This window comes from Ovis canadensis, chromosome 18 (genome assembly GCF_042477335.2).
Source record: "Ovis canadensis isolate MfBH-ARS-UI-01 breed Bighorn chromosome 18, ARS-UI_OviCan_v2, whole genome shotgun sequence".
Taxonomy (NCBI): Eukaryota; Metazoa; Chordata; class Mammalia; order Artiodactyla; family Bovidae; genus Ovis; species Ovis canadensis.
This window is the reverse complement of record NC_091262.1, coordinates 24,566,496-24,581,759: the sequence shown is the minus strand read 5'-3', so window position 1 is coordinate 24,581,759 and position 15,264 is coordinate 24,566,496. Positions and strand designations below refer to the sequence as shown.

The 15,264-nt window shown below is 40.6% G+C and overlaps 1 non-coding gene across 1 annotated transcript; it reads left to right on the top strand.

Moving 5' to 3' along the window:
* Nucleotides 1-307: 307 nt before the first annotated feature.
* Nucleotides 308-414, top strand: LOC138424048 (U6 spliceosomal RNA). The gene has a single exon (XR_011250618.1). It is a non-coding gene; the product is annotated as a U6 spliceosomal RNA (small nuclear RNA).
* The last annotated feature ends 14,850 nt before the right edge of the window (nt 415-15,264 follow it).

The following is a 15,264-nucleotide window of genomic DNA, read 5'->3' as shown; positions in this document are numbered from 1 at the left end:
GCCACCAAAAATGGAGACAAAAGGAACCCCATTTTATTAGCCTACAATACATGAATTTTTAACACAACTGTGTTTATCATTGAAAATATGTGCTCCAGAAGACATGAACATTTAATTATTCACTGATCACTTTGTAATAAGTGAAGCAAGATTAGAAAAGCCACATTGGAACCAGGACCATGATCACCCACTAAGTATGCTTTGGTCAAGTTCTTTTCTATGAGAATGAAGTAAATTATATGGGAACAACAGAGAACTATTGGTTAACTACAATTTTATCTCAATTCAGCATTAAAGATGCTATAGCGTGCTCGCTTCGGCAGCACATATACTAAAATTGGAAAGATACAGAGAAGATTAGCATGGCCCCTGTGCAAGGATGACACGCAAATTCGTGAAGCGTTCCATATTTTTCAGAAAAATAAACGACCCAATCAAAAAATGAGCCAAAGAACTAAATAGACATTTCTCCAAGGAAGGCATACAGATGGCTAACCAACACATGAAAAGATGCTCAACATCACTCATTGTTAGAGAAATGCAAATCAAAACCACAATGAAGTACCACTTCACACCAGTCAGAATGTCTGCGATCCAAAAATCTGCAAGCAATAAATGCTGGAGAGGGTGTGGAGAAAAGGGAACCCTCCTACACTGTTGGTGGGAATGCAAACTAGTACAGCCACTATGGAGAACAGTGTGGAGATTCCTTAAAAAATTGCAAATAGAACTACCTTATGACCCAGCAATCCCACTGCTGGGCATACACACTGAGGAAACCAGAATAGAAAGAGAAACATGTACCCCAATGTTCATCACAGCTATTTATATTTATAACATTTATACTTATAACTATATAACATTTATATTTATAACTATTTATAACAGCCAGGACATGGAAACAACCTAGATGTCCATCAGCAGATGAATGGATAAGAAAGCTGTGGTACATATACACAATGGAGTATTACTCAGCCATCAAAAAGAATACATTTGAATCAGTTCTGATGAGATGGATGAAACTGGAGCCGATTATACAGAGTGAAGTAAGCCAGAAAGAAAAACACCAGTACAGTATTCTAACACATATATATGGAATTTAGAAAGACGGCAATGATGACCCTGTATGCAAGACAGCAAAAAAGACACAGATGTGCATAGCGGACTTTTGGACTCAGAGGGAGAGGGAGAGGGTGGGATGATTGGGAGAATGGCATTGAAACATGTATACTATCATGTAAGAATCGAATCGCCAGTCTATGTCCGATGCAGGATACAGCATGCTTGGGGCTGGTGCACGGGGATGACCCAGAGGGATGTTATGGGGAGGGAGGAGGGAGGGGGATTCATGTTTGGGAACGCATGTACACCCGTGATGGATTCATGTTACTGTATGGCAAAACCAATACAGTATTGTAAAGTAACATAAAGTAAAAATAAAAATAAAAAAGATGCTACAGAGAACTATTACTGTGTTAATACTGAAGTTACTGAAGGCCTCTTCAATGTCATGAAGGAATGACTTTTTAGTGAGGTCAAGAAACTGATTTTTCATAGAAAAAATATTCTATCTGTGTAAATGAAAACTTACTTGATTTATTGAGAAATTATTTAAAAATACTTTTACATGAAACTTATAGAACCAGAAAACTGTTGAAATGACAAACCTTAGTTAATTCATTAATGTTGAATACCTTCTAATTATAAAGTATTAATATTACAATTATTAGATTTAAAAATAAAAATAAAACAGAATTTCTTTAAGGGACTTGATTTTTTAATTTTTCAGAAAAATAAGCTAAAAGCACATCATTGTTGTTGCTGTTGTTTAGTTGCCAGGTTGTCTGTCACTCTTTGCAACCCCATGGACTGCAGGACGCCAGGCTCCCCTGTCCTTCACTATCTCCTGCAGTTTACTCAAATTCATGTCCACTGAGTCGGAGATGCTATCTCATTCTCTGCCAACTCCTTCTCCTCTTGCCTTCCAGTCTTTCCCAGCATCAGGGTCTTTTCCAATGAATCTTCTCTTCAGGTCAGGTAGCCAAAGTATTGAAGCTCAGCTTTAGCGTCAATTCTTTCAGTGAATATTCAGGGTTGATTTCCTTTAGGATTGACTGGTTTGATCCTGTAGCCCAAGGGACTCTAAACAGTCTTCTTCTGCACCACAGTTTGAAAGCATCAATTCTCCGATGCTCAGCTCTTTTTATTACTCAGTTGCTAAGTCGTGTCCGACTCTTTGACCCTGTACACTGTAGCCTGCCAGGCTCCTCTCTCCATGGGATTTCCCAGGTAAGAGTAATGGAGTGGGTTGCCATTTCCTTCTCCAGGGGATCTTCCCCACCTGGGGATCAAAATCCAGTCTTCTGTGTCTCCTGCATTTGTGAGCAGATTCTTTACCGCTGAGCCACCTAGGAAGCCTCTCCTTTATTCTTGACATTTAAAGACATTATTTTCAAATTTTTAATCACATATGAAGAAATATTTCCAGAGGTGAGTACTATCAAGAGATAATTAAGAATTTAATGCAGCCATCACTTATTTCTCTTTTGAATGTCAGGTGATTTTGGATATGGCATCTGATGATGTGCTTATAGAAACCTTCAGTGAGAAATATCTTCATAAGTCAGGGGATGTTTTAAATATAAATATCTAGAAATGTTTGACAGGTGCTACCAGACATTTGGTAAAGAATCTGGTAAAGAATCTGCCAGCAATGAGGAAGGCCTGGGTTTGATTCCTGGGTTGGGAAGATCCCCTGGAGAAGGGAACGGCTACCCGCTCCAGTATTCTGGCCTGGAGTATTCCATGAAGTGTATAATCTATTTGGTCACAAAGTGTTGGCCACGACTGAGTGACTTTCACTTCACATCACTTCAGTTCACCAGACATTTGCTGCTATTACTGAGAATCTATATTTGTGACATGACTTTTTTTAATTTAGTAAAAAGAAAGGGAAGGAAAAACAAAATGATAAGCAAACACAATAGTTGAACCAGCCATAGTTTCTAAAACAAAAATTTTAAATTTAAAACAAAATTTATGAGAAAATTCTTTCTCCTTGCCTTTCTTCTTTATATATGAGAGTAATGTTTTAAACATTTTATTGTGCTTACTAAATAATTTTCAAACATTTTTGTTTGATACATTTGCCTAAAGTTTTCTATCAGTGCTAAATGGCCATTATATGACCTGGACATTTAATTATTGACACTTTTCCCCATCGTTGTACACCTGACACTTAGCCCTCTATATAACAAGGAATTGTTACAAAACATTTGTCAAGTCAACGAGAAGCAGAATTTGCAAGTGGTAAGTGCTGTGGAATGAAGTGTGTCTTTTTCAAATTTATAAGCTAGAAGCTCTAAACTCCAGCGTGATTGTATTTGGAGACAAGGCTTTTAGGAGCTAATTAGATTAAATGAGATCATAGGGGTAGGGACTTAATCTGATAGAATTGGTGGCTTTATAAGATGTGAAAAATTTCTGTCTCTCTTTTTCTCTGTCTCTTTTCACCATGTGAGAATATGGAGAAAAGGTAATTGTCTGAAAATCAGAAAGAGAGTTCTCACCAGAATTGGATGGACTAACACTTGATCTTGGACTTCCTAACCCCAGAAACATGAGAAAATAAATTTATATCTCTTAAATCCCTCAATCTATGATATTAATTATGGCAGCTCAAGCTGACCAATACTGGTGGGATCTAAAATAGAACAGCTGCTATGAGAAACACTATAGCAGTTCCTTTACTTTAAAAAAAATTTAAAATAGAATTATTATATAATTCTGTGATTCAACTTTTGGGTATATATCCAAATTAATTGAAAACAGGATATCACAAAGGATATTTGTATACCCATGTTCATAGCAGCATTATTTATGATACTGAAGAGATGAAAGCAAACCAAGGGTCCATCAATGAATGAATGGATAAAGAAAATATGATGTGCACATGTGCTGCGCTGTGCTAAGTTACTTCAGTTGTTTCTGACTCTTTGCAGGCCTATGGACTACAGCCTTCCAGGCTCCTCTGTCCATGGGATTCTCCAGGCTCTAATACTGGAGTGGGTTGCCATGTTTTCCTCCAGGAGATCTTCCTGACCCAGGGATGGAAACTGGATCTCCTGCGGCTCCTGTATTGATGGTGGATTCTTTACTGCTGAGCCACCTGAGAAGCCCACATGTGTTATTATTGAGCCTTAAAAAAAAAAAAGGCAATTGAGACACATGTCATGAAATAGATGGGACTGAGGAAATCTTGTTAAGTGAAATGAGCCATCAGAAAAATCAGTCATCAAAAACATAAAAAGAAAGAAACAAAAACCAAATACTGTGTAATTCTGCTTAGGTAAGGTATCTAGAGTAGTCGAATTCATAGGAACAGAGAGTAGAATGGTGAATACCAGGGGCTAAGAAGAGGGAGGGAATGAGAAATTGTTATTTAATGGGTATAGAGTTTCAAGAAACAATGTGAGCATACTTAACACAATTAAACTGTACACTTAAAAATAGTTTCAATGAAAATTTTATGCTATGTGCATTTTATTTTAATTTTAAAATGAAAAAAAAAGCTCAAGAAAGTTTTTTGACCAGATTTACTGTGAGAATCTGCAAAGAGCTGAGTCCTTCACAAATACATTTCTAACAATCAGAAACATCAGTTGTTAATCACAGTCAACTATTTATTCCAAAGGTCCTATAAATTTATACACTTATCTACATTGAGATTAAAAGCAGTCTAGAATAATGGATTGAGGCCCTATATTTTGCATGTCTAAGAAACTTATGTTTCTTTCTTTCTTTGATGGAATTGGGAGTTTGAAGAAAAAAAAAAAGGAAAGTCCTTGCATCAGGAAATTAGATGCTGCATTGTGCAATATTTGTGAGTCTGAGATATTGGGTTTATATCATAGCCATGTGCTTTCAATCTGTGTACATCAGTGGACACTTCACTCTTTGTATCCTGTTGTGCTAAAGATTTCAAAGTACTTTATGAATAACAATTTCCTGAGATGCAAGCTTCTGGAAACACAATCATTTTTTTTTCTAAGATGGGAGAATATGATAAGGTATAGTGGGAAAATGTGGAAAAGAAACCTTACCTGTGTTCAGGGGCAGATTTGGAGAGTGAGATGTGAGGAAACAGGAGGAAAAACACGTTTCCCTTTGGTCTCTGGGGGTAAAGTTTACAAAAACAATATAAAACAAGACTACTTACAATGGCATTGAGAAATGATAAATCCATACTATCTTCCTTGAGTAAATTAATGAGTTAAAGAGTGGACAAAACAAGGAGAACTGAGTATTGGGGATTGTGTATGACAGTGAGAAACACTTAGTTCCTGACACTGAAGAGCTTCTTGTGTATTGGTTTTCTCTTGCCGTGTAATGAATTATCACAGATGGAGCAGCTTAAAACAATGTGGCTGTATTACCCCACAGTTATGTAGGTCGGTCTTTCAGGCAGTGATCAAAAGAGTTCTCTGCTCAGGGGCTTATTAAGCTGTGATGGAGGTGCTGGGACTGCAATTTATCCAGTGCTCAGACTCTTCCAACCTCACTGCTGCTGGAAGAAGTCATCTCCTTGGGGCCATAGGACTGACATCCTCCTTCTTTCTGGTGATGGCCCTCAGCTCCTAGTACAGTTCAGTTCAGTTCAGTCCCTCAGTCGTGTCCAACTCTTTGCGACCCCATGGACTGCAGCACACCAGGCCTACCTGTCCATCACCAACTCCTGGAGTTTACTCAAACTCATGCCCATTGTGTCGGTGATACCATCCAACCATCTCATCCTCTGTTGTCCCCTCTCCTCCCAGCTTCGGTCTTTCCCAGCATCAGGGTCTTTCAAATGAGTCAGTTCTTCACATCAGGTGGCCAAAGTACTGCAGTTTTAGCTTCAACATGAGTCCCTCCACTTGATATTCAAGACCAATTTCCTTTAGGATTGACTGGTTGGATTTCCTTGCAGTCCAAGGGACTCTCAAGAGTCTTCTCCAACACTGCAGTTCAAAACCATCATTTCTTTGGTGATCAGCTTTCTCTATAGTCCAATTCTGACATCCAAACATGATTACTGGAAAAACCATAGCTTTGAATAGATGGACCTTTGTTGGCAAAGTAATATCTCTGCTTTTTAATATGCTGTCTAGGTTGGTCATAACTTTTTTCCAAGGATCAAGTGTCTTTTAATTTCATGGCTGCAGTCACCATCTGCAGTGATTTTGGAGCCCCAAAAAAATAGTCTCTCACTGTTTCCATTGTTTCCCATGAAGTGATGGGACTGGATGCCATGATCTTAGTTTTCTGAATGTTGAGTTTTAAGCCAACTTTTTCACGCTCCTCTTTCACTTTCATCAAGAGGCTCTTTAGCTCTTCTTTGCTTTCTGCCATAAGGGTGGTATCATCTGCATATCTGAGGTTATTGATATTTTTCCTGGCAATCTTGATCCAGCTTGTGCTTCATTCAGCCCGGCATTACACATGATATACTCTGCATATTTGGAAAACTCAGCAGTGGCCACAGGACTGGAAAAAGTCAGTTTTCATTCCAATCCAAAAGAAAGGCAATGCCAAAGAATGCTCAAACTACCGCACAACTGCACTCATCTCACATGCTAGTAAAGTAATGCTCAAAATTCTCCAAGCCAGGCTTCAGCAATATGTGAACCATGAACCTCCAGATGTTCAAGCTTGTTTTAGAAAAGGCAGAGGAACCAGAGATCAAATTGCCAACATCTGCTGGATCATCAAAAAAGCAAGAGAGTTCCAGGAAAACATCTATTTCTGATTTATTGACTATGCCAAAGCCTTTGACTGTGTGGATCACAATAAACTTTGGAAAATTCTGAAAGAGATGGGAATACCAGACCACCTGACCTGCCTCTTGAGAAACCTATATGCAGGTCAGGAAGCAACAGTTAGAACTGGACATGGAACAACTGACTGGTTCCAAATAGGAAAAGGAGTACATCAAGGCTGTATATTGTCATCCTGCTTATTTAACTTATATGCAGAGCACATCATGGCTGGAAGAAGCACAAGCTGGAATAAAGATTGCTGGGAGAAATATCAATAACCTCAGATAGGCAGATGACACCACCCTTATGGCAGAAAGTGAAGAGGAGCTAAAAAGCCTCTTGATGAAAGTGAAAGAGGAGAGTGAAAAAGTTGACTTAAAGCTCAACATTCAGAAAACGAAGATCATGGCATCCTGTCCCATCACTTCATGGAAAATAGATGGGGAAACAGTGGAAACTGTCAGACTATTTTTTTGGGCTCCAAAATCACTGCAGATGGTGACTGCAGCTTGAAATTAAAAGATGCTTACTCCTTGGAAGAAAAGTTATGACCAACCTAGATAGAATATTTAAAAGCAGAGACATCACTTTGCCAACTAAGGTCCATCTAGTCAAGGCTATGGTTTTTCCTGTGGTCATGTATGGATGTGAGAGTTGGACTGTGAAGAAAGCTGAGCACCAAAGAATTGATGCTTTTGAAGTGTGGTGTTGGAGAAGACTCTTGAGAGTCCCTTGGACTGCGAGGAGATCCAACCAGTCCATTCTGAAGAAGATCACCCCTGGGATTTCTTTGGAGGGAATGATGCTGATGCTGAAACTCTAGTACTTTGGCCACCTTATGTGAAGAGTTGACTCATTGGAAAAGACTCTGATGCTGGGAGGGATTGGGGGCAGGAGGAGAAGGGGACGACAGAGGATGAGATGGCTGGATGGTATCACGACTCGATGGACGTGAGTCTGAGTGAACCCTGGGAGTTGGTGATGAACAGGGAGGCCTGGTGTGCTGCAATTCATGGGATCGCAAAGAGTCGGACACTATTGCGCGACTGAACTGAACTGAACTCTGAATATAAGTTAAATAAGCAGGGTGACAATAAACAGCCTTGATGTACTCCTTTCCTGATTTGGAACCAGTCTGTTGAGCCATGTCAAGTTCTAACTTTTGCTTCTTGACATGAATACAGATTTCTCAGGAGGCAGGTCAGGTGGACTGGTATTCCCATCTCTTGAAGAATTTTCCACGTTTGTTGTGATCCACACAGTCAAAGGCTTTGGCATAGTCAATAAAGCAGAAATAGATGTTTTTTTTTGAACTCTCTTGCTTTTTTGATGATCCAGCAGATGTTGGCAATTTGATCTCTGGATCCTCATGGATTAATGCAAAGCAAACTCATTGGTAACCTAAATTATTGTCTCCATATTTCTCTTCCATACATAAAGTTAGGTAATCCCCGTGATAACCTATAATATTCAAAGGTTATTCACACCTAAGAGAAGGCAGCTGATACAGACAGCTGACTCTTTGGAAAAGTCCCTGATGCTGGGAAAGACTGAGGGCAGGAGAAGGGAGTGTCAGAGGATTAGATAACTGGATGGCATCGCCAATGCAATGAATATGAACTAGGTGAACCTCTGCGAGAGGGTGAGGGACAGGGATGCCTGGAGTGCTGCAGTCCATGGTGTCTCAAAGAGTCAGACATGACTGGGAGACTGAACAGCAACAAAAGGAAGGCAGTAATACAGGATGGAGCAGGAATCCTGGAGGGCTCATCTTAGAATTATGACTCCCTTATCAGAGAGTTGTAATTTAAGTTGTGTTCAATTCTTTTGCAACCCCATGGACTGTAATCTGCCAGGAATTTCCTGCCAGGCACTGTACCTCAGTCCATGGGATTTCCCAGGCAAGAATAGTGAAGCAGGTTGACATTTCCTTCTCCAGGGGATCTTCCCAAGCCAGGGACTGAACCGACATCTCCTACATTGCAGGCAGAGTCTTTACTGCTGAGACATATGGGAAGCCCATATCAAAAAGAGAGGTAGATAAATATTTAATGCACCATTTTAAAATGGCAAACGTTAGGAGTTATCTATTTAGGAGCTGTGAAGACCAGAGGAGGGGCCCTTGGCTGAGTCTGAGGATATAAGAAACCTTGGAGAATATAAGGCCACTTGTATCGGCTGTGGAATAGCCATAGTCATGGAAGCTATGGTAGGAAAAATAGGTTGAGGTGGGCATGGATGAGCTCAGAAGAGCCTGGAGAAACACTGCTTCAGAGGGGTGTAAAGAGGCTAAAGAATAACACAGAAGCCAAAGATGTCAAAAATGGTAACAAAGAGTGAGCGATTGTATTAGGGTCTTCAGGCTGAATACTTAAAGTATCACAAAATAGGTGGCTTAAAAACAACAGAAATGAAAACCCTCATAATGAAATCCCTGGAGGATGAACATCTGAAATCAGGATGGCTAATGGGAATGCTATATAACACAAGGAGCCCAGCTCACTGCTCTGTGGTGACCTAGATGGGTGGGATGGAGAGAGTGGGAAGGAGGTCCAAGATAGAGGGGATATATGTATGCTATACTGATTCCCTTCATTGTACAGCAGAAAGTAACACAGCATTGTAAAGCAGTTATACCCCAAGTAAAAAAAAGTATTGACACAATCATGTTCCCTGTGAAGGTTCCAGGGGAGGCATTTTCTGTTCCTCTTCTTTTTTTTTTTTTTTCCTAATTGATTTTTCTTGTAGTATAATTGCTTAACTCCTTTCCTTTTCTTAGCTTCTGGTGGCTGTCAATAAATCTTGCCTTTCCTTGGATTGTCAATGCATTTCTCCATTCTCTGCCTCTTTCTTTACATAATTTTCTTCCCTGCATGTCTGGACACCAGTTATTTCATTTGAGTCCACTCTAACCTATTCTAATCTAGTATGAATTTATCTTTACTTGATGGCATATACAAAGACCCTGCTTCTAAATACGTTCACACTAACAAGTTCTGGGGTGAGAATTGTAACTTATTTTATGGAAAGCGAGGCAACTGATGATAACACTGATCAAGAGGAACAAAGAACAAAGGAATGATGATAAAAGTGTAAAGGTGATTTCTGGCTTTACCTGGTAATTTAAGGGTGAGTTCTGCCTGAAGGGATTGGAAGCCCGATGTCAGTGGTTGATTGGAGAATGGGTGGTGCAGAAATACAGACCTAGAAGCAGAAAGAGCAAGTGAGAACTTAAAGGAATCCGTGTCTGGGATCAAGGGAGGTGTTGACAATTTTTAAGTAAAAATGAAAGCAGATAAAGATAAGTACAGAGGACGTACCTGGTGGTCCAGTGATTGCAGGAGGCATGGGTTCCATCCCTGGTTGGGGGAAGATCCCACATGCCATGCGAAGTGGCCAAAGAAGAAAAAGATGGGTCTAGATATGACCACTCCTTGGGGAATGTCAGGTAATTATAACTCACTGCTCATGACTCAATATTCTTCATGCACTAGGACTTGAGACTGAGGAAGAGACCTCTGGTGGGGGATTGGGCTCTTGAAGAGGGTAGTGGCTCAGCGGTGAAGAATCCACCTGCCAATATAAGAGGATCAGTTTCGATCCCTGACTTGGGAAGATCTCCTGGAGAAGGAAATGGCTACCCCCTCCAGTATTCTTGCCTGGAGAATTCCATGAACAGAGGAGCTTCCTACAGTCCATCTGCCTGCTAAAGAGTGGGACAAGACTTATTGACTAAACGATCACAACAACACGAAAAAGAACTAACCTGTTTGAGGCCCAGCTGAAGTTGGAGACTGCTATGTGTGATGCAGACATCAGCAGCTGGGGAAGTGCCTTATAAAGAGTACAAGATTAAACCAAACACTGCCCTTCTGCGGGAGCCAGGGCTGGCTACCTAATTTGCAGGACATGGTGCAAAATAAAGATAAGGAGTCCCTTGATCGCAAAGCAGGAAGAAGTCCTTTCCTTCCTTCTCTCTCTTCTCCTGTCTTGGTATTTTTTAATTGACTATTTAATGTTATGGTGCTCCCTCTGACCCCAGAAGACCTGTGGGTGATGTGAACACTCACAAGCCCTCAGGGCCCCATTCCATACTTGGGGTACAGGGAGCAGGCACCCAACCAGGACCTTCTCCATGTCTTATCCAGGCCCCTCCAACAGTGAAGGCTGCTGGTGGTTGCTGGGCAGAGATTGGAGAACAGGCATGTAAGAGTCTCTCCTAGGGAAGTGAAGAGGGCTCATGCAGGGAGAGAGGCTCCAAGCCCCTGACACCCACTCCATTGTCCCATTGGGCAAGTTTCAAGACACAAATGCAAAGGCGGAATTATTAATAATTTCAAGATGGCGAGTGGAGAGCAATAAATCCCAAGTTAGGGATCAATCACCTTCTGAGTGGGTGACCTTGTGAGACTACACTGGTTTCCTCCCCAGGAAACCAGCCCCAGCAGATACATCAGGTGGAGTGTGTGAGGCCGAGGGTAAGGCGGGTTTGATGGAGTCCAGGGAGAAATTATGCAGAGGGTTCCAGGTTGAGGGTGGAAGAAAGAGATGACAGAAATATTCTGATAAAAGGAGTTCAGGAATGAGGCACTGGGAAAGCAGTGGAGTTGAAAAGCATGAGGAGTGTGAGAGAGCTGAAGCAGTAGGAAATGGTGATCTCAGAGTGAAATGCATTTTGGTGGTCATGGTACAGGAGGCTGAAATGGAATAAAATGCAAAGAATTCTGTTCCTGGCAATGCAGGCACCCCAAGGATGGGTATCAATGGAGGCTTGTCATCATCTTCCCTTCCTTGTTCTCCTCCCAACCCCCATTTTTCTTCCATTTACCGAGATCTCTGTAGAAAGTCAGGGGAAAATTGAATCACGATGTTTTAACTTGATAGCATTACTAATTTCACCATCTCCTACAGCTCCCCAAATGTACATACACAAACCATCAATTTGTGTGAGTTGAACATGTGAAACCATATCCTGGAGTTAAAATATCACAGAACTGCTTTCTTTTATTCTAAAACAAAATCACAAATGTAGTATGGGAGACACATAAATGCAACCATGTGTTATTTGTGTGACCTTGTTCTTGGTATCTCTGAGGGCAACGTGGAAATTTAAATACACATAGCAAATGGCAACCCACTCCAGTGTTCTTGCCTGGAGAATCCCAGGGACGGAGGAGCCTGGTGGGCTGCCATCTATGGGGTCGCACAGAGTCAGACACGACTGAAGCGACTTAGCAGCAGTAGCAGCCAATGTAGGCTGTGTATTTAAGAAAATAGAAAAAAGGCTTTATAATATTTAAAGTGTATAATGGAATATCATGCATTCATATAAACACCTTATGTTTGGAAAGGGAGACCAAAATACATAGGCAATATTATTTTCTCTTGTTGTGTTTTGTACTAATTTGTTTTAAGCATAATTTATAATGATAACATATAACAAATGCTTCTAACTAGAAAAGCAGGCCACTTAGAAAAAGTTGACTCTAATGATTCTGTCAGGATGTTTTCTTAATGTTAAAGTTCATAAAGTTAGCAAAATGCTGGGAAGATGTATCAGAGAAAAAGCAAAGAGTGCAAAGTCAACAATGACAAAACTATAAGAAAGAAATGAATGTCAAAGAATTATAATTTCCTCATACTTCTACATTCAAAGAACCAACACCCAGTCAAATCTGTTAAAGCTTATATTTTATAATACATCTTCATCTATAGAGGAAAACATTGTACTTAAAGAGAAGCCAGCAGAGACCCACTTGAACTCTGAATATACATAAGTTTAAGGTTGAAACATTTTGTTAAAAAGAATTTTTAGGATATGGTGACAGCACTTTTTTTTTCTCAGAGGAAGCAGGTTAAGACACATCATTTGAAGTCCAAGTACCCAGCAGGGAAGAGCATAGAAAGGAATGGTGACAATGTTTCTTTTTTTTTTATTGCTGTAATTATGGGAGTTGCACGTGACTGGACTCTCTCCCATCAGCTTCCAGTAAGGCGCTGACTTTTTCAGTGGATGTTTGGACGCATGCTAGAAAGGAGGAAAAGGAGAACAGCAATGGTGCCTCTTGTTGGGCAATTTTAGTGCTTCTTGGAATCCTAAGTGCAACCTTGCGGTTAAACTTTTCTGACGGTGTTAAACACTTACTGGCCTTCCCTGGTGGCTCTGAGGTTAAAGCGTCTGCCTGCAATGCAGGAGACTTGGGCTCAGTCCCTGGGTCGGGGAGAGCCCCTGGAGAAGGAAATGGCAACCCACTCCAGTATTCTTGCCTGGAGAATCCCATGGACAGAGGAGCCTGGTGGGCTACAGTCCACTGGCTCGCAAAGAGTCGGACATGACTGAGCAACTTCACTTTCAAACACTTAGCAGTGGGTACTCACTAATAATATCCAGTCTATCAGAGGATCAGTTTCATAGCCTCGCCTGGTGCCCTGGCTGAATTTCTAGTTTTAAGTATCAAATTCTTCCTGGTATTTTAGAATAGATGCAGTAGTGCACAAATTAGGTTAAAAGAAAAAAAAAAAAACATTGCATAGAAGATTCTCAGTGCTAATTTTTTTCTGGATCTCTCTTCTGCTAAATGATAGGGTTTAGTAGACGAAAATAAAATCCCATTCAAATTTTAAACCAAGTGCAATTTATTATATTTAGATGATGGAAGAGATTGTTTTAGGGAAAATGTGCATTTCTCTATTTATATAATCAAAACATATTTCAGAGACATGTTTGAAAACAGCATCCCTGGTAGCTCAGATGGTAAAGAATCTGCCTGCAATATTGGAGACCCCAGTTCAATCCCCAGGTCAGGAAGATCCCCTGAAGGAGCAACTGCAACCCACTCCAATATTCTTGCCTAGAAAATCCCATGGACAGAGGAGCCTGGTGGGCTACAGTCCATGGGGTCACAAAGAGTAGGACACAACGGAGCGACTAATACTTTCACTTTCTAAAGAGTTGGTATCTTCTTGAAACACAAGGCTTTTTCAAAGCATGTCAGTTCTTGAATCAAGATGCTTGCTGCTCACCTAACAGGAGAGGGAAAGATCCATCAAATCATCAGACGTTAAGGGTTTAAGTGCAAGTGAATTCTTTTTGGCTCATTCAGGTGGCTCCAACCAGGCAATGAATTTGCTTCGCGATACCATTAGATGGCCTGGAGTTCTTAATTACCAAACAAATGGAAAGTTGCTGCCTGGTGCTGACAGCTCCTTTGTGCATCATCTTCACAGAACATGAATGATTAATGGAATTTTCCCAACACAGTCAAAGTTGTTTACTGATGGAATTAAACCTGAAATTGGCAAGGTCCTAGTGGGAAGACTTTTGTTATAATGGCGTGGACCTGCCAAGCTCTCCAGATGAAAAATAGAAACAATTAGTGATGGCTCTTAGCAGTTCTCGATATCCTTTGGGTTTGATCTCAATTGAAAGTCATCTTATCTGGATGATGTATAGAAGTAAGGTACTGACATTCAGTCTCTCTTTGTGGCTGATAAACATCAGTGACAGGGTCTGTGTCCTGATGAAAGCCCTGTGCCTGGCCAGGTAGTGACACCTTTCCAAAACCTGAGCCAGAGAAAATGATCAAGGTACAGATCTATTCATTTTGGCTTCTTTAGTCTAGAAGCCCCAGTACATTTCTTCTTAGGCTCAAGCCAGGTGGTCCAGATATCAGCGGAAGATGTTATCCCAGAAGGGGAGGATTGTTAATACCTAGCTTTATGAATAGCTGTGGCTCTAGAGACAGAATCTTAGTGATTTGGATAAGAAAAAAGAATGGTAGAAACTAAAAGAATAACTAGCTAAGCATAATTAAGGAGAACTTTCTATCTATTCCAGGTTTTTCTCCCAATCTCTGCCTGCTGTGCAGGATTACCTATTTTTAATTCTGTGTCTTGTAATTTCTTGCCAAAATACTGAAGAATTTGACTCTGACTCAGCTGTTACCCCCTTCACATGCATACATCTGTCTAATTCCATAACAAAAATCACTGCAGCTTGATTTTTCTCAGCCAAGAGTAGCTTGCAAACAATCACCTCTCTAATTATTCCCCAAATTAACAGTGGCCTCTGTAGCATGGTGGTATTTTTGGAGTCTTGAGTTCAATGTTCCAGCCAATTGATTGTGGCAATGCAGGTGGCCTTAATGCCTAGGCAATAGGACCAGGAATTTGCCTCAAAATTAAGAACTGGCTTGTAAATTCATGGCCACTGTTCCTATGATGTAAAACTCGGTTTGATCATACCAAACGCACCCAGAGGTGACATACTTGCATACTTTTTGGTGTTTATCATTGCTGCCATTTTGCAATGAAAGAAAGATTTGTCAGCCTACATAGCTTCTTAATCCCCATGCAGATGAAAATTGTGGATGCTTTTGTTACTAGTTTTGGCTGGACGTCATGGGCCCTCTGCTTGTACTTTTTGGCTTCGCTCAGGCAAATCAACGTGTAGTTTCCTATAGAGAAT